The sequence below is a fragment of the Pristis pectinata genome, chromosome 1 (genome assembly GCF_009764475.1).
Source record: "Pristis pectinata isolate sPriPec2 chromosome 1, sPriPec2.1.pri, whole genome shotgun sequence".
Lineage (NCBI taxonomy): Eukaryota > Metazoa > Chordata > Chondrichthyes > Rhinopristiformes > Pristidae > Pristis > Pristis pectinata.
In genome coordinates, this window is record NC_067405.1 from 5,509,330 (window position 1) to 5,529,439 (window position 20,110).

At 44.8% G+C, this 20,110-nt stretch overlaps 1 non-coding gene across 1 annotated transcript; it reads left to right on the forward strand.

Moving 5' to 3' along the window:
* Positions 1-18,412: 18,412 nt before the first annotated feature.
* Positions 18,413-18,485, forward strand: trnat-ugu (transfer RNA threonine (anticodon UGU)). The gene has a single exon. It is a non-coding gene; the product is annotated as a tRNA-Thr (tRNA).
* The last annotated feature ends 1,625 nt before the right edge of the window (positions 18,486-20,110 follow it).

The window sequence follows — 20,110 nt, forward strand, 5'->3', positions numbered from 1 at the left end:
AAGTAAAAATGTTAGATATTAAACATTAACCCCAAAACTAAAATAGAAGTGTGTGTGTGGCAAATTCCCAAACCCCAAGTCCAGGAATAGTTCTCAAAGTTCAGTTCAGCAAGTCATAAGGTGAAACGTGAGCAAAACCACTGTTGACTGAAGCAAAAATGTAGAGAGAATGTCAAGAAAATTTATGAAATCCACATGTTCCACGATGGAACCCATATGACACCTCAATCACCGAAGATCTCCACTGCTTTGTTTCAAAGTATCTGCCACCCCGAAGACATTTGATACGTGGCCGCCCACAGAAATACCTGCTTTCTAGCACAGGTTAACGACAAAGTGGACTCCACTTGATTGCTCCAAAAATCCATTTATGGATTGCAGTGACAGACACAGCTATTGTTCTTCACACATCGATGCAGAGACCAGCAGCCAGTGTCTCTCTCTCTCTCTCTTCGAGTCTCTGTGCAAAGAGCCAGTCTAGCTCCAATTATAGTCTTGACATCTTGTAGTTTGCTTATAGCACACACACACACACACACACACACACACACACACACACGCACGCACCACTACTCTACTGTCCAGGTACCTTAAAGGGACATTCACCAAGTAGCAACCTGGCTTGTAACACCATTCTCTCCCACAGTCCATAATCCCAATGGACCCAACCCATTCACTCCCACAGTCCATAATCCCAATGGACCCAACCTCTTCCCATCCAGTCCCCATTTATCTTCTCACACATTCATCCACTCTATCTTCCTAACTGTGTACGCACTGGTACATGGTGCATGGAGTAATCATGGAGGTTTCCACCTTTGAGCTCCTGCTTCTTGAGGGAAAGACCGTGTCCTTTTATGTCTTGCCTATTTACGTGTCACCTATTCTGCTGCTCCAAGCTCGAATGAAAGACTGGAGCTCAAAAATTGCAACCCCCTGGCTCGGGGCAAAAACTGGACAAAAGAAAAGGCAAATAAATTATCTAGGGTACTTTGGTGTGTTGGGAGCTGCTTTATTGGAAGGGGTGGAGGCTTTGAAAATTTCTGACTTCCTTCCAACCTCAGATCTCCAGGCAACATTACCCGCCCCGCCTGCCATCTCCCCACCACCAACAAGCTCCTCTTTTTTTCCAACACTGACTTTGCCAGGTACCTTGGTGGTTTGACACGTCACCTGTTTAACCTCTTCGTCAGGGCTTCTTGACAACAATAAGCCCTCATTGTTCTCAAATCAGCAAAGCTGGCTCCTTACCAAGTCATTAGGGCCGTCTGTAGTTGTTGCGTACAGTTTAAAATTAACGTGTTTAAATTTCTGACAGGCTCTGATAAAACTGTTTTCCCTGGCAGGACAATTAGTAACTATAGGGCAGAGATTGAAGATCTTTGACACAAGAACTGGAGGGAAGATAAGATGAAATGCAGGAGAATTAGCTAATTAGTCTCACACATGTGACCGACACGTTTCCTTAAAGTGTTAAAGTTGTTCCCAACGGGAACTTTCAAAAGGGATTCAGGTAAAAATTGGGTAAGGATAAATTTGCAGAGTGAGGGGAATAGAACGTTGGATAGATCCCTCAAAATGCTCTGCCAAAGATCGCAAGAAATTGCAGAGTTATGGACACAGCCCAGTCCATCCTGCAAACCAATCTCCTCTCCATTGACTTTCCACTGCCTCAGGAAAGCAGCCAACATAATCAAGGACCCCTCCCACCCCTGATCATTCTCCCACTTCTTCCATCTCCCATTAGGTAGAAGATACAAAAGATTGAAAGCACATACCACCAAAGCTCAAGGACAGCTTCTATCCCCACTCTTGTCAGACTCTTAAATGGATCTCTCATAAACTAAGAGATGAAATCTTGAGCTCTTGACCTCCCAATCTACCCTGTCGTGGCCCTTGCACCTTATTGTCTACACTGCACTGCACTTTCTCTGTAGCTGCAACACTATATTCTGCATTCTGTTTTCTTTTTTACTACCTTGATGTACTTATGTATGGAATGATCTATCTGGATGGCACACAAATCTCAGTACATTTGACAATAATAAAACCAATACAATCTTTAAGATGAACGGTTCTCTGATTCAACTCAACATGTGAAAGCATTATGTAGGTGAGCTTGGGCTTTCAATTTCGTCACCTCCTTGCCTTTACTTCCACACATTGCTTTAACATTAACTTGCCCAGACTCCATCTTAATTAGACTAATTCTAACTGGGAGATAAATCAAACTGCTGCGGGGTGACCTTGCCTCACTAATTAATGTCACCTCATTAATGCAATAATGGTAATTTATTATCTCGTTCATTCTCTACAGTTTAAATTACAGGCTGGTTGTGCAATACTTAAACCTGAACTGACAAGGTGTGGTCTTCCCCAGCATTGAAGAGAAGGGACAACCGGGAAACTAGTTGTTGTTAGAATCAATGTGCTTCCTTCTAGCCACCCCCTGCAGATGGACTTCAGGCTGTCTACAGATACCTACAATGTTCTTGTATCTTCTACTCCACTCAATCACTATCCTCCACTTCAGTTTTAAACAGATCTATACTGATTTATTCAAAAACTGTTATCCTTTTGATATTTCTTTGATTTCCGCCCACGTCTCTGTTTGTTCAACTACTTTTCTTGCTTGTCCTAGAACGGAAGCAGGGCCTTTGGCCCACTGAGTCCGTGTCGACTATCGACCACTGGTTTCCACCTCCCTACGTTAATCCCACCTTTTTTTTCTCCCCACATTATCATCAACTCCCACCAGAGTTTACCACTCACCCACACACTAGGGGCAATTTACAATGGCCAATTGGGGTAGTTACAAGGGAAAACAATGACAGAATGCAGGAATAAAGGTTACAGTTACAGAGAAAGTGCAGTGCAGGCAGACAATAAGGTGCAAGGCCATAACGAGGTAGATTGTGAGGTCAAAAGTCCATTTTATCGTACTAGGGAACCATTCAATAGTCTTATAACAGTGGGATAGAAACTGTCCTTGAGCCTGGTGGTACGGCCTTTCAGGCTTTGTATCTTCTGCCAATGGGAGGAGAGAAGAGAGAATGTACGGGGTGGGTGGGGTCTTTGATTACGTTGGCTGCTTTACCGAGGCAGTGAGAAGTGTAGACAGAGTCCAAGGAGGGGAAGCTGGTTTCCGTGATGTGCTGAGCTGTGTCCACAACTCTCTGCAGTTTCTTGGGGTCCCGGGCAGAGCAGTTGCCATACCAAGCCATGATGCATCTGGATAGGATGCTTTCTATGGTGCATTGATAAAAATTGGTGAGGTTCGAAGGGATCATGCCAAACTTCCTTAGCCTCCTGAGGAAGTAGAGATGTTGGTGAGCTTTCTTGGCCGTGGCATCTACGTGGTTGGACCGGGACAGTCTATTGGTGATGTTCACTCCAAGGAACTTGAAGCTCTCAACTCTTTCAGCCTCAGCACCATTGATGTAAACAGGAGCATGTGCACCACCCCCCTTCCTGATATCAGTGACCAGCTCTTTTGTTTTGTTGACATTGTGGGAAAGATTATTGTCAGGGCACCATGTCACTAGGCTCTCTGTCTCCTTGTAGACTGATTCATTGTTACTTGAGATACAGTCCAGTATGGTGGTGTCATCTGCAAACTTGTAGGTGGAGTTAGAGCAGAATCTGATATGAATGGGAATTTTTCTCACATAGGGGATGATTGGTGACTGGAATGTGCTGCCTGAAGTGGTGGTGGAAGCAGAGACTCTCACATTGAGACAATCACTTGAATTGCCAAGGCACAGAAGGCTTTGGATCTAATGCAGGTAAGTGGCATTAGTGTAGCTAGGTAGACAGACAGCATGGACCTGGTGGGCCAAAGGGCCTGGTTCTGTGCTGCATGACTCTATGGCTCTGTGAATGTTTAGGGGAACGGGTGGGCCCTGAATCAAACCTGTTAGGATGGCGTCAAGCTCAGCTCATCACTGACACCAGCCTCCCCTCCGTGGACTCTGTCTACACTCTTTACTGCCTCGTTAAAGCAGCCAGCATAATCAAAGACCACATCCACCCCAACAGTCTTTTCTTCTCCCCCCTCCCATCAGGCAGATGACGCAAAAGCCACGTACCACCAGGCTCAAGAACAGCTTCTATCCCACTGTTATAAGACTATTGAACGGTCCCCTGGTATGATAAAATGGACTTTTGACCTCACAATCTACCTCGTTATGACCTTGCACCTTATTGTCTGCCTGCACTGCACTTTCTCTGTAACTGTAACACTTTATTCTGCATTCTGTTATTGCTTTTCCCTTGTACTATCTCAATGTAATGATATGATGAAATAATCACAATGGATGACATGCAAAACAAAGTTTTTCGCTGTACCTCGGTACATGTGACAATAATAAACCAATTTCCAATCTTCCATCACACTCCTGACATGTGATTTGTAGGTGGCAGGAAGACTTTGTGGTGTCAAGCGGTGAGTCATTCGCCACAGGGGTACTCAGCCTTTAATGAGCTTTTTGCAGTCACAATATATATGTGGCTGCTTTAGATATGTTTCTTGTCAACGGTGACTGCTATGATGTTGATGGTGGGGGCTATGTTATAGGAATGCTGTTGAATATGAAGGGAAGGTTGTTAGAACCCCTCGTGTTGGAAAGGCTTCGAGGGTTGGGAGGTGAATCACTCACCACAGGATACTGATGCTTTCATCAGTTCATGTCCAAGTACATGGTTCTCTGAAGGTGGCGTCACAGGTAGACAAGGTGGTGAAGAAGGCTTTTGGCCTGCTGGCCATCATCGGTCAGTATAGAAGTTGGGGTGTCACGTTACAGTTGTACAAGATGTTGGTGAGACTGCAATTGGAATATTATGCTCAGTTTTGGTCACCCTGCTATAGGAAAGATGCCATTAAACTGGAAAGAGTGCAGAGAAGATTTACAAGGATGTTGCCGGGACTCGCAGGACTGAGCTACAGAGAGAGGTTGAGCAGATTGGGACTTTTTTCATTGGAGTGTAGGAGAATGAGGGGTGATCTTACAGAGGGGTATAAAATTATGAGGGGCATAGACAATGTGCACAGTATTTTTCCAGGGTCAGGAAATCAAGAACTAGAGGGAGCAACACACACAAAAAGTGTTGGAGGAACTCAGCAAGTCAGGCAGCTTCTATGGAGGGAAATAAACAGTCGACGTTTTGGGTCGAGACCCTTCATCAGGACAGACCTGATGAGTTCCTCCAGCACTTTTTGTGAGTGTTGCTTCAGGTTCCAGCATCAGCAGAACCTCCTGTGTCTCCGAAGAACTAAAGGGAATAGGTTTGTGAGAGGGGAGGGAGGAACCTGAGGGCAACTTTTGGTCAGTATCTGTAATGAGCTGCCAGAGGAAGTGGTTGAGGCAGGTACATTAACATTATATAAAAGGTACTTGGACAGGTACATGGATAGGAAAGGTTTAGAGGGATATGGACCAAAAGTGAGCAAATGGGACTAGCTTAGATGGGAATCTTGGTCAGCATGGACCGGGTTGGGCCGAAGGGCCATTTCTGTGCTGTATGACTCCATGAGTTCACACTTAACTCCCCTCTATTTCCCTTATCTCGATTAAAGACCCCCATTCTTCTTGTACCTCTAACTTGGCCAGAGATTTCTTGTGTCATGCCCCTTCCCCGATTAGTGGGTCGGTGAGAATTGTGAACTGACAGCAAGAGACTAGCAAGTAGAACTGCTAGGTACAATGTTAAAGTTCATTAGTAACGATAAAAATACCACTGAACAATTAAACAATGATTTTCTTTATGTCTTTATTACCTCGATTATAGTTAACTAATATCTTTTGAATTGCTGAAATGAATTACACATAAGTGTAATTGCAACCTGAGCCTTCTTAAGTTTGCTGCACTGATACTCCGTGCTATGGCTAAGGTTTGGGAATGGTTACTGAGTTTACCAGAAATGATTCAAAGTCAGAATGTAGTATTGGGATTGGCCTGCCAATAAACATCGTGCCTGATGTTCACTCCCTGTTACAGAATCTACATAATGAAACTTAACAGAAGTAAACTCTATTGCTACATTGATGCACTTTAAGAATTAGAATCAGGTTTATTATCTCTGACGTGTGACGTGAAATTTGTTCTTTTGCGGCAGCAGTACAGTGCAAGACATAAAAATTTATAAATTACTAAAATAGTGCAAAAAAAAGGAATAAAGAGATCGTGTTCATGGGTTCATGGATCGCACACACTTTGAAATGTGGCATCTGTTATAAGGTCGGAAATTAGGCAACCTGTTAAAACTTCCCTGGTTTGTGGGAAAACAAGGTTGTTGTTATACACTTCCACATAGTCTGGGTTACAGTTTGCTTGCACTGAATAACCACCTCAGGGACGTAAACCTAGCCTTGGAAATACAGTATGTCACTTACAGAAGTTATCATATATGCAGTAAAACTCCAATGATTTGCTTTCCAAATATTCACAAACAAACAAATTTCACATCATATTAGTCAGTGATAATAATTCTGATTCTGATTCTGAATCAGCTACTGTCTCACCAGGTGATGTTCCTCATGCTCCCTTTAAGCCCTCTCTGGCCTCTGTTCCCGTACTCCCTGGGAACTCACCAGGGGCCCCATTTTCCACACTCCCTTCAAACTCACCAGGGCCCAGGTTCCCACATTCCCTTCAAATTCAGTTCCTGTGGCTCCAGTTCCTGTGCTCCCTATCGGGTTCAATGAAGAATTTATTATATTACTGTGTAACATATGAAAAAAGTGAATTAAAAACTTGTTGAGTATTAATATGAATAACATCCAATAGTCTGGAAAATCTGCCAATCCAGCACCACCAATATCCTGAGGGAGCTGGATTTTCATCGGTTTCCTGTATGACCTTACCGTGTTATGTGCTATTTTCTGCCTTGTTTGTATGTCCCCTTTTGAACATTGGGCTGTACTTTACATGAAAACCCATTCAGACTGACTAGTGCTCCTTCTGATGGCAACGTTTTGCGTCAGAAGTTTGTTTATTCAACTTCTAGTGACTTGTGAAAATGAGGTCAATTGGGAAAAGGATTTACCTTCTTATTTGATCTGGTGAAGTGTAGTGGTTAAGTTACTAGCTCAACAGCCATGGCTCTGGACCATTGATCCTTGTGGATAAGTTCAAATATCAGCGTGGCTGCTGAGGAATTTAAATTCAAATTATTAAGTAAATCTGGAAGGATTCAAGGAAATAAATCTGAAAGGAGAAAGTTAGCCAGAGCAGGAATGTAAGTGCTGAATTGTTGTAAAAGGGAAAGTATGAAATCAAAACAGAAAATGCTGGAATCCACAACAGGTCATGCAGGATCTGTGGAGAAAGAAACAGAGTTATTGTTTCACGTCAATGACCTTTTGTCAGCATTCTCAGATGCTACTTGACTGAGTGATAAGGAGAAGGTGGACAGGCTGGGACTTTTTTCCTTGGAACACAGGAGACTGAGGGGGTGATCTTATTGAGTTGCATAAAATGATGAGGGACATAGACAGGGTGAATGCACCCAGTCTTTTTCCCAGGGTTGGGGAATCAAGAACTAGAGGACATCGGTAAATAGGTACATTGGTTTATTATTGTCATATGTACCGAGGTACAGTGAACAACTTTGTTTTGCATGCAGAATTGGCTCGCACGTAGAAGATGAGTAGATGGTGAGTATTCCGTCTGGAAGTCAGTGACCAGTGGTGTTCCGCAGGGATCTGTTCTGGGACCCCTGCTCTTTGCGATTTTTATAAATGACTAGGATGAGGATGTGGAAGGGTGGGTTAGTAAGTTGCTGATGATACAAAGGTTGGTGGTGTAGTGGATAGTGTAGAAGGTTGTTGTAGATTATAACAGGATATTGATAGAATGCAAAGCTGGGCTGAGAAGTGGCAGATGGAGTTCAACCCAGATAAGTGTGAAGTGATACACTTCAAGAGATTGAATTCGAAGGAGAATACAAGGTTAATGGCAGGACTCTTAGCAGTGTGGAGGAACAGAGGGATCTTGGGGTCCACATCCATAGATCCCTCAAGGTTGCTCCGCAGGTCGATAGGGTTGTTAAGAAGGCGTATGGAGTGTTGGCCTTCATTAGTCGGGGTATTGAGTTCAAGAGCCGCGAGGTGACGTTGCAGCTCTATAGAACTCTGGTCAGACCACACTTGAGGTATAGTGTTCAGTTCTGGTCACCTCATTATAGGAAGGATGTGGAAGCTTTAGAGAGAGTGCAGAGGAGATTTACCAGGATGTTGTCTGGATTGGAGAGCATGTTTTATGAGGATAGGTTGAGCGAGCTGGGGCTTTTCTCTTTGGAGAGAAGGAGGATGAGAGGTGACTTGATAGAGGTGTACAAGATGATAAGAGGCATAGATTGAGTGGACAGTCAGAGACTTTTTCCCAGGGCGACAATGGCTAACACGAGAGGACATAATTTTAAGGTGATTGGAGAAAGGTACAAGGGGAATGTAAGAGGTAAGTTTTTTACACAGAGAGTGGTGGGTGTGTGGAACACACTGCCTGCAGAGGTTGTGGGGGCAGATACATTAGGGACATTTAAGAGACTCTTAGATAGATATATGAATGACAGAGAAATGGGGAGCCATGTGGGAGGCAAGGATTAGATAGATCTTAGAGCAGGGCAAAATGTCGGCACAATATTGTGGGCCAAAGGGCCTGTATTGTGCTGTAGTGCTCTATGTTCTATGCTGTCCGTACAGATCATTTCATTACAACAGTGCATTGAGGTAGTACAAAGGAAAGCACTAACAGAATGCAGAATAAAATGCTACAGTTACAGAGAAAGTGCAATGCAGGCAGACAATAAGGTTCAAGTCCATGACGAGGCAGATTGTGAGGTCAAGAGTCCATCTTATCACACTAGGGGACTGTTCAATAGTCTAATTACAGCAGAATCAAAGCTGTCCTTGAGCCTGGTGGTACGTGCTTTCAGACTTCTGTATCTTCTGCCCGATGGGGGTTGGGGGGGAGGGGGAAGAGTCCGGGGTGGGTTTAAAGTTTAAGGTGAGAAGAGAAAGATTAAATAGGAATTTGGGGGGGCAATCTTTTTTACACAAAGGGTGGTATGTATGTGGAATGAGCTGTCAGAGGAAGTTGTTGAGGCAGGTACAACAACAACTTTTAAAAGACAGTTGGACAGGTACATAGATTGGAAAGGTTTGGAAGGTTATGGACCAAATGCTGGCAAATGGGACTAACTTGGATGGGGCATCTTGGTCAGCATGGACCAGTTGGGCTGAAGCGCCAGTTTTCATGCTGTATGACTCCATATGACCTGCTGAGTATTACAGCACTTTTATTTCAGATTGTTGTAAAAACCTTTCTGTTTCACCACGGTCCTTCAGGGAAATATATCTGCTGGCCTTACCCAATCTAGCCTGTCTGTGACTCTAGATCCTCCAGTTGGTTTCTAACTTCTTCCCCGCTTCCCCCCCCCCCCCCCCCCCCCCGTTCAGGGCCAATGAGGGATGGACAATAAATGCCATCTACACCCACATCCTGTGAACAGATAAAGGACTTATCTAAGCTGGTATTCTAGTGCTATCCTGAGGAAGCATTGCACAGTTAGAAGTACCATCTTCCAGGTGAGATGTGTAACATCTGTCCTTTCTGGTAGATATAAGAGATTTCATGTTACTTTTTAAGGAAAGGCAGTGTTGTTCTTTCTAGTTTCCTGGCCAATATTCAACCTCATTCAACCTCAGTACAAGAAACAATCTGCCAGTTACCACATTCTGCCCGTGAAACCTTGCTGTGTGGTTATGAAAGAAACTTATCTAGGCAAGTTCTACCTTGGGACTTTCTGCAGGTGTGAAAAGCTGTAATGAGCTACAAACCTTCCTTTGCCAATCTATGCTCACTTTGTAAGTCAGACGTTTAACAGTGAATCATAATTCAAGTTCATTACAGAAGCTGGGCAGATTGAACATCAGCTTCTAAAGGGTTAAGTATCTTGCATTCTTCATTCAAGAATTAATTCAGCTGACTAATACACAAAGTCTCTATCTGAGTTTAGGTCTGGGAATGTCCAGAAGGCAGGAGGTAGAATAAATAAGCAAATGACATTGAAAATGATTAGTGACAAGTTAAAGTGCTTAAAAATGACCAATTATTGAAAAAAATCTAATTAACGAGATCAGTGCCGACTCGATTATGTCCTTAATGGGCAATCATTTGTTATGTTCTATAACTGATTCAGTTAAAAGCATACTGCAGACTTTATTAGCACCAGATTAAGTGATAACCTGTTCTATGTGGGGGAACTTAAAGCGAGTGATGCAATAGAGATCTTGGCTGAGCTCGGAAAAGAAAATGTGTGGGAAGATTCATAGCGTAATGCACATTTCAACAGGTGCCAAGGCAAAAGAGAGATGGAGTGAGGGTCAACAGGTTAAGGAGGAAACGATTAACCTCTTCAGTAAACTTGACTTAAACTTGGGGAATATGCAAGAGGCAGAAAAATTAAGCAAATATTTTGTTGATCTTCATGAAAGAAAACACAGAAAATGCTCCAGAGCAACAGATCTAGAGGGAACGAGGAGTTGAAGGAAATTAATATTAGAGAAGAGTAGTATTTGTGAAATTAATGGGACAATAAATCCCCAGGACCTGATGAGCTAAATCTGAATGTTTAGAAAGAAGCGATTTTGGAGATGATGAATTCACTAGTTGTCATGTTCCAAACAGCTGCTCTGCCCAAGACCGCAAGAAATTGTAGAGAGTTATGAACACAGCCCAGTCCACCAGGCAAACCAGCCTCCCCTGCATCTACACTTCCCGCTGTCCCTGGGAAAGCAAACAACATAGTCAAGGACCCCTGCCACCCGGGTGATTCTCTCTCCTCCCCTCTCACGTCAGTCAGAAGATACAAAAGCTTGAGAGCACGAACCAACAGACTCAAGGACGGCTTCTATCCTGCACGTCAGAATGAACCTCTCATGTTCTCATAGGATGAACTCTTGAAGTCTTGGTCCCTCAACCTACCTCAGAATCAGCATCAGAATCAGGTCTATTGTCATTGACATATGTTCTTTTGTGGCAGCAGTACAGTGCAAGACATAAAGACATAAAAATTACGATAAGTTACAAGAATAAATAACTAGTGGAAAAGGGAATAACGAGGAAGTGTTCATGGGTTCATGGACCATTCAGAAATCTGATGGCGAAGGGGGAGAAGCTGTTCCTAAAACGTTGAGTGTGGCTCCTGTACCTCCTCCCCGATGGTAGTAACGAGAAGAGGGCATGTCCCTGGTGGTGAGGGTTCTTAATGATGGATGCCGCCTTCTTGAGACACCGCCTCTTGAAGATGTCCTCGATGGTGGGGAGGGTTGTGCCCGTGATGGAGCTGGCTGAGTCTACAACCCTCTGCAGCCTCTTGCGATCCTGCGCATTGGAGCCTCCAGACCAGGCGGTGATGCAACCAGTCAGAATGCTCTCTACTGTACATCTGTAGAAATTTGCAAGACTCTTTGGCAACATACCAAATCTCCTCAAACTCCTAATGAAGTAGGGCTGCTGGCGTGCCTCCTTCATGATTGCATCAATGTGTTGGGCCCAAGATAGGTCCTCTGAGATGTTGACGCCCAGGAACTTGAAGCTGCTCACCCTTTCCACCGCTGACCCCTCAATGAGGACTGGTGTGTGTTCTCCCAACTTCCCCTTCCTGAAGTCTCCAATCAATTCCTTGGTCTTGCTGCCATTGAGTGTGAGGTTGTTGTTGCGACACCACTTGGATCCAACCTATCTCACTCCTGTACGCCTCCTTGTCACCATCTGAGATCCTGCCAACAACAGCGGTATCATCAGTGAATTTATAGATGGCGTTTGAGCCGGGCCTAGCCACACAGTCATGAGTGTAGAAAGAGTAGAACAGTGGGCTAAGCACGCATCCTTGAAGTGTGACTGTGTTGATTGTCAGCGAGGAGGAGACATTACTACCGATCCGCATTGACTGTGGACTTCCGATAAGGATCCATTTGCAGAGGGAGGTACAGAAACTTGTCGTGGCTCTTGCACTTTATTTATCTACCTGCACTGCACTTCCCTCTGTAATACGGAAAGCTCATTTTAGTCATTCAAGGGATGTGGGTTTCACAGGCTGAGCCAGAATTTAATTGCCCATCCCCCTTGCCCTTGAGAAGGTGGCGGTGAGCCGCCTTCTTGAACCACTGCAGTCCTTGAGGTGTGGGTACACCCACAGTGCTGCTAGGGAGGGGGTTCCAGGATTGTGACCCAGCAAGACTGAAAGAATGGAGGTATATTTCCAAGTCATTATGGTATCATAGAACATAGAACATAGAACAGTACAGCACAATACAGGCCCTTCGGACAACAATGTGGTGCCGACCTTTAAACCTCACCTAAGACTATCTAACCCCTTCCTCTCATATATCCCCCTACTTTAAATTCTTCCATATGCTTATCTAGTAATCTCTTAAATTGACCAATGTTCCTGCCTCCACCACTGCCCCAGGCAGCGCATTCCATGCCCCAACTGGGTAAAAAACCTCCCTCTGATATCTCCCTTGAACTTCCCGCCCATTACCTCAAAGCCATGCCCTCTTGTATTGAACATTGGTGTCCTGGGAAAGAGGTGCTGGCTGTCCACTCTATCTATTCCTCTTAATATTTTGTACACCTCTATTATGTCTCCTCTCATCCTCCTTCTCTCCAAAGGGTAAAGCCCTAGCTCCCTTAGTCTCTCCTCATAATGCACACTCTCCAAACCAGGCAGCATCCTGGTAAAAGTATCACTGACATTTTTTACACATTTTACGGGTTCTCTATCCCAAATAGCACTTGAGGTGGCAAGTTGAGAAGATACTGATTCCACTGTGTTCATTGGTAAAGGCCTTATAAGCACAAGCTGAATGTTCTGAAAGGTTCAGGATCCTGTACCCTGTTGGCAGTTACTGGTGGGAAAATGGAAAGTTTTCAGCAGCTGATTTCCAGCATATAAGTTACAACAGTCGACCTGCCGTCAGACTTTGACAGATGACAGAAGACGACCCAGGGTCGCGGGGAGTAGTTCGATCCCACAGTATCCATAGCAACTGAGACTCAATAGCATCGTGGTCATAGAGTTGTGAAGCATAGAAGCAGGCCATCCGGCCCACCATGTCTCTGCGGAACCTCATGGTTATATATACTAATCCCACCTGCCTGCATGAATTCCAAACCCTTCTACGCCCTGCTCATTTAAGTACCTATCCAGGTGCCTCTTAAGTGTTATTACAGTTCCTGCCTCCACCTCCTCCTCTGGCAGCTGACTCCAGACACTAACTGCACCTTGTATGAATATTTTACTCTTCAAATCTCCTTTAAACTTCTTCCCTCTCACCTCAATACCAATACCGATACCTCTAGTTTCAGACACCCCTACCATGGGAAACAGTCTTTGGCTATCTACCTTGTCCATGCCTCTCATAATCTTATATACCTCATGTCACCTCTCAGCCTCCTTTGCTCCAGGGAAAACAGATCCAGCCTATCCAATATCTCCTCATAACTCAATCCAGCCAACATCCCTGTGAATCATTCCTGCACCCTCTCCAGCTAAATCACATCTTTCCTGTAGGGTGGTGACCAGAACTGCACACGGTACTCCCAGTGCAATCTAATCAACGTTTTGTACAACTGTAACATCATGTCCCAATTCTTGTACCCAATGCCTTGGCCGATGAAAGCAAGCACGCCATACTCCTTCTCCGTCACTCTGTCTACCTGTGTAACCACTTCTGGGGAACTATGTACTTGTATCCCTAGGTCTCTCTGTTTAACAACACTCCCCAGGGCCCTACCATTCCCTGTGTATGTCCTGCCCTGGTTTAATTTCCAAAAGTCAAGCACTTTACATTTGAACTGAGTTAACTTCCTTCTGCCATTCTTTTGCCCACTATCTCAGTTGATTAATACCCTGTTGTAACCTTAGACAACCTTCTTCACTGTCCACCTCACACAAGATGCTGGAGGAACTCAGCAGGTCAGGCAGCATCTATGGAGGGAAATATTCGACGTTTCGCATTGAGACGCTTCATTAGGACTGTCCTCTCCTAATGGATTCCTTCTTCTTCAGCCCTTTGCCTCGTCCACCTATCACCTCCCAGCTTCCCACATCATTCCCGTTCACCAACACCCCCCCCCCCCCCACACCCACCTACCTTCCCCCTCTCACCTGGACTCACTTCTCACTTGCCAGCTTGCGATCTTCCCCCTCCTCTGACCTTCTTATTCTGGCTTCTGCCCTCTTCCTTTCCAGTCCCGATGAAGGGTCTCGACCCGAAATGTCAACTGTTTATTTCCCTCCACGGATGCTGCCTGACCCACTGAGTTCCTCCAGCATCTTGTGTGTGTTGCTCCAGATTCCAGCATCCGCAGAATGCCTTGTGTCTTCTTCACTGTCCACTATGCCACCAATTTTGTAGTCATCTGCACACTTACTGATCCATGCCACCCGCATTCCAATCCAAGTCATTAATACAGGTGACGAACACCGCTGTCACAGGCCTCCAACCTGAAAAGTCAATACATGATTTTCAAGGATATATCTCAAAAAATAATTTTTGTTTCTGGAAAAAACATACTTTCACAGCTCAGGGTTTTTCAGAACGCGACAAATTTCTATAGATGTACGGTGGAGAGCATCCTGACTAATTATGTCACAGCCTTGCAGGATTGCAAGAGGCTGCAAAGGGTTCCAGCTCCATCACGGGCACAACCCTCCCCACCACTGAGGGCATTTTCAAGATCCGGTGCCTCAAGAAGGCGGCATCCATCACTAAGGACCCTCACCATCTGGGACATGCCCTCTTCTCATTACGACCATCAGGAAGGAGGTACAGGAGCCTGAAGATCCAAGATAAGATAAGGTATCTTTATTAGTCACATGTACATCAAAACACACAGTGAAATGCATCTTTTTGCTTTGAGTGTTCTGGGGGCAGCCCACAAGTGTCGCCACGCTTCCAGCACCAACATAGCATGCCCACAACTTCCTAACCCATACGCCTTTGGAATGTGGGAGGAAACCGGAGCACCCAGAGGAAACCCACGCAGACACGGGGAGAACGTACAAACTCAATGATTCAGGAACAGCTTCTTCCCCTCCGCCATCAGATTTCTGAATAATCCATGAAACCACAAACACCACCTCATTATTCCTTTTTTGCACTATTTATTTGTTTCTGTAATTTCTGTAATTTTATGTCTTTGCACTGTACTGCTGCTGTAAAACAACAGATTTCATGTCATATGTCAGAGATAAAAAATCTGCTTCTGATTCTGAAGTTTCGGGCAGACCAAAGAGCACCTTTCACCGAGTTGATGATCTCAAATCTTTTGAGAATGCAGAATAATTCATCAACGGGTGACCCTGGCATCTTATATATCCAGCTGAGAGAGGAATGCACAGGATATTAAGCCAGATTTCTTCTCACAGGCATGTAACCAGGAGATGAGAGTGTTACCTATAGATGTCATTGCATTAAACTTAATATATACTGTGTTTACAAGATGATTGTCATATGTATCATAAAGATCCACAATAAAGGAAGCTTACCCACTCAAATACGAATTGACAACTGGCCCATTGTAAAGTTTAAACCTTTCTGCGGACACAGCTGACAGTGTTAAACAACTAGCACCTCCCAGGTGCGTGCTTACCGTGTGTACAATGTGCCTTATCTCTCTCACATAATGCAGGCTGTCGTTCACCTCTGAACTCTGACCACAGCTAGGGACCTTGAATAGGTGACCTGGCCGTTTACACCTGGCTAATGAGGCAGCATTTCCCAACCAAGTCACAGCTCTGAGATACGCAACACCGCGGACCGTAGCTGACCCCAATCCAGGTGGAAGCTTGCAATGAGGCATCGTTAGAAGGAGGCCGTTCAGCCCATCAGAGCCTTGCTAGCTTCTAGCAGTGCAGTCGTTCTTTCTCCAAAGTCCTGCAAATAGGTTTCGCCCAGGTGTCTTTCCAATTCCCTTTCTGACTGGTTTAAAGTTGTCCAGTTCCAGACTATAACCACACACCTCCTCTTCTTCCCATGACCATTGGCACCCCTCTTACACTTGAGTAATTGGTAATTGGTTTATTTTTGTCACATGTACAGTGAAAAGCTTTTGTGTGCGTGCCATCCGGACAGATCACGCCATACATAAGTGCAATGAGATAGTAAAAGGAAAACAGAATGCAGAATAAAGTGTTACAGTTACAGAGAAAGTGCAGTGCAGGTAATCAATAAAGTGCAAGGTCATAACGAGGTAGATTGTGAGGTCAAAAATCCACCTTATCGTACTGGGGAACCATTCAATGGTCTTATAACAGCGGGATAGAAGCTGTCCTTGAGCCTGGTGGTACGTACTTTCAGGCTTTTGTATCTTCTGCCCAATGGGAGGGGGAAGAAAAGAGAATGTCCGGGGTGGGTGGGGTCTTTGATTATATTGGCTGCTTTACTGGGGCAGCGAGAAGTGTAGACAGAGTCCATGGAGGGGAGGCTGGTTCGTGATGTGCTGAGCTGTGTCCACAACTCTCTGCAGTTTCTTGTGGTCTCAGGCAGAGCAGTTGCCGTACCAAGCCGGGATGCATCCGGATAGAATGCTTTCTATGGTGCATCCATAAAAATTGGTGAGGGTTAAAGGGGACATGCCAAACTTCTTTAGCCTCCTGAAGTGCTGTAATATAAAATATAAAAGTTGAGACACAGGAGACTGCAGATGCCGGAATCTGGAGCAACAAACAATCTGCTGGAAGAACTCAGCAGGTCGAGCAGCATCTGTGGAAGGAAAAGAATTGTCAACGTTTTGGGTCCAAATCCTGCATCAGAACCTCCTTGTGAATCTTTTCTGCACCCTTTTCAACTTTCCAAATTCACCAATTATGCCTAACAGAGTCAGATATAAGGAAACATTGGGCAATGTATCCACAATATTCCAATAAAGATTGTCAAGGAGCAGTCATTCCTTCTGGAAGTGAGTTTGAGCTCTGTCATTGCACTGCAGGTTAGTGTGTTCATGACAGTACTGAAACGGGAACACTAGTGTAGCAGTTAGCGTGACTCTATTACAGCGCCAGCGACCTGGGTTCAATTCCCTCCACTGTCTGTAAGGAGTTTGTACGTTCTCCCCGTGTCTGCGTGGGTTTCCTCCGGGTGCTCCGGTTTCCTCCCACATTCCAAAGATGTACGGGTTAGGTGTTGTGGGCATGCTATGTTGGCACCGGAAGAGTGGCAACACTTGCGGGCTGCCCCCAGCACATTCTCAGTAACGCAAAAGGACGGGTGTTTCGATGTACATGTGACTAATAAATAAATATCTTATCTTAATATCTTAATTTCATATTAATTTTCCTGTTCACTCCGATTCTTCTTGCCAGTAAAGGTGTAATTGATGAAACCTGACAGAAACACGCGAGTTAATCAGAGACAGGAAGCGGATTAGGCTGGAGGATTAGATTAAACAGGGCCTGAAAGTTCTGAAGCGATGAGAAGACTTCAGGGAGGTGCAGAGGTAATGCTGAGCCGATGATATATTTCAGCTTGCAGATGAATTCCAACCTCAACGGGTCGTTAATCAGCTGGGCGGTGAGTTCAGGTGCCTCGGCCTGATTAGCTTCATCCAGTCCTCATGAGAAAGGCTTGAAAATGAAAGGAGTAATCACTGTCCATTCCTCACGAGCTTTGACAGGCAGATAACAGGAAGATCAGGGCACGGGAATATCGCAGGAACTAGAGACTCTCTGCGGTGCGTTCTCGCTGTCTGGCCCGGTGGAGGACGAAACGAACAACCACAATGGTTTACAAATCACACCGTGCGCTAATGATATGAACTTGAATAGGAGCAGCGGCAGGTCATACGATACCTTGACCTTGCTCTGACTCAATACCATAGCCGATCCTCGGCATCATTCATATCCCTACCTACTCCCTATTTCTACTGAGTCCCTTCCTGCTCAACAATCCATCAAGCTGAGCATCACAACCTTCTGAGAATTCCAAAGATTCCCAACACACTGACTGAAGAATTCTCTCCTCAACCATGTCCTGAATGGACCACACCTGATGCTGAGACATTGCCCCATCGTGCTGGGCTCTCCAGCTCATAAAAGCAGTCTCTCAGCATTCCATTACAATCAGCGTCTTAAAATCTTTTGGTTTGCATTCACAATCAGAAACAGTTGGCTGCATTCTAGAACTCTTCACTTAATTCTCTGTCCACATACGCTGCCTGACCTGCTGAGTGTTTCCCACATTTTTGTTTATATTATTGACTTAACTTTCGAGCTGCAGACTAACAGGTCAGTGAGATGAAACTGGTCCTCAGCAATGGCAGAGTAAGGTTGATGTTTTATCACCAACCTGGGCACACCCTGCTTGATTTTATTCTCCATTGGTAATTGGTTTATTATTGTTGCGGTTCCATAGCTCAATGGTTAGAGTACTGGTCTTGTAAACCAGGGTTTGCGAGTTTGATCCTCGCTGGGGCCTCCCGACTTCAGGGCAGGCATGGTAGTGTAGTGGTTAGCGTAATGCTATTACAGCACCAGTGACCTGGGTTCATTTCCCACTACTGTCTGTAAGGAGTTTGTATGTTCTTCCCTTGTCTGTGTGGGTTTCCTCCAGGTGCTCCGGTTTCATCCCACATTCCAAAGACGTACGGGTTAGGAAGTTGTGGGCATGCTATGTTGGCGCCGCAAGCATGGCGACACTTGCGGGCTGCCCCCAGAACACTCTACGCAAAAGATGCATTTCACTGTGTGTTTCAATGTACATGTAACTAATAAAGAAATCTTATCTTATTTTATGTACCAAGGTACAGTGAAAAGCATTGTTTTGCATGCCACCCATACAGATCATTTCATCACATCAGTACATCAAGGTAGTACAAGGGAAAAGCAAAAACAGAATGCAGAATATAGTATTACAGTTACAGAGAAAGTGCAGTGCAGGCAGACAATAAGCTGCAAGGTTATGACGAGGTAGATTGTGAGGTCAAGAGTCCATCTTATCGCATAAGGGGACCATTCAACAGTTTTATAACAGCGGCATAGAAGCTGTCCTTGAGCCTTGTGGTATGAGCTTTCAGGCTTTTGTATCTTCTGCCCGATGGGAGGGGGGAGAAGAGAGAATGTCTGGGGTGGATGGGCTCTTTGATTATGTTGACTGCTTTACCGAGGCAGTGAGAAGTGTAGACAGAGTCATGGAGGGGAGGATGGTTTTTGCGATGTGCTGAGCTGTGTCCACAACTTTCTACACTTTCTTGCGGTCCCGGGCAGAGTAGTTGCCACACCAAGCCAGATAGGATGCTTTCTATGGTGCATCTATAAAAATTGGTGACTGTCAACAGGAACATGCTGAATTTCTTTAACCCTTTGAGGAAGTAGAGGCACTGGTGAGCTTTTGTAGCCGTGGTGTCTACGTGGTTGGACTAGGACAGGCTATTGGTGATGTTTACACCTAGGAACTTGAAGCTCTCAACCCCCTTGACCTCAGCACTGTTGATCTAGACAGGAGTATGTGCACTGCCTTCCTTCCTGAAGTCAATGACCAGCTCTTTTGTTTTGCTGACATTGAGGGCAAGGTTGTTGTCATGACACCATGTCACTAAGCTCTCTATCTCCTTCCTGTACTCCAACTCATCATTTTCGAGATCCAGCCTACTACAGTGGTGTCATGGTATTAACAGGGGCAATTCTGACTTTGTGTGATGGTGTAATATAATCGAAAAGTGAATTGGTAGATTGCTTTATATCTCTGTTGGTTTTTATTACCATGAGGACTCTGCACTGTTGCATTATTAGACAATGTGCACAGTCTAGGATCCCTCATGAAGGGTGGCCAGGAAGTGTAGTATGGGATAGACTACATTGACGCTGTCTCTGGCCTTAGACTGGTGTCCTTGGGACAGGAGCAGAGAATCATGGAATCTTGGAATGCAAATGAAGGAAAATCTTTGCAGAAGTCTTACTAACCCTGCTGGGTATTTCTGAAAGAAAACTCTCATCTGATGTGTGACGATTATCACTTTCAAAAACATCTTTTTGTTTTGCTTATTCATTTTTTTAGGATCTGGAAGTTGCTAGCGAGGTCAGTATAGTGTCCACCCCTAACTG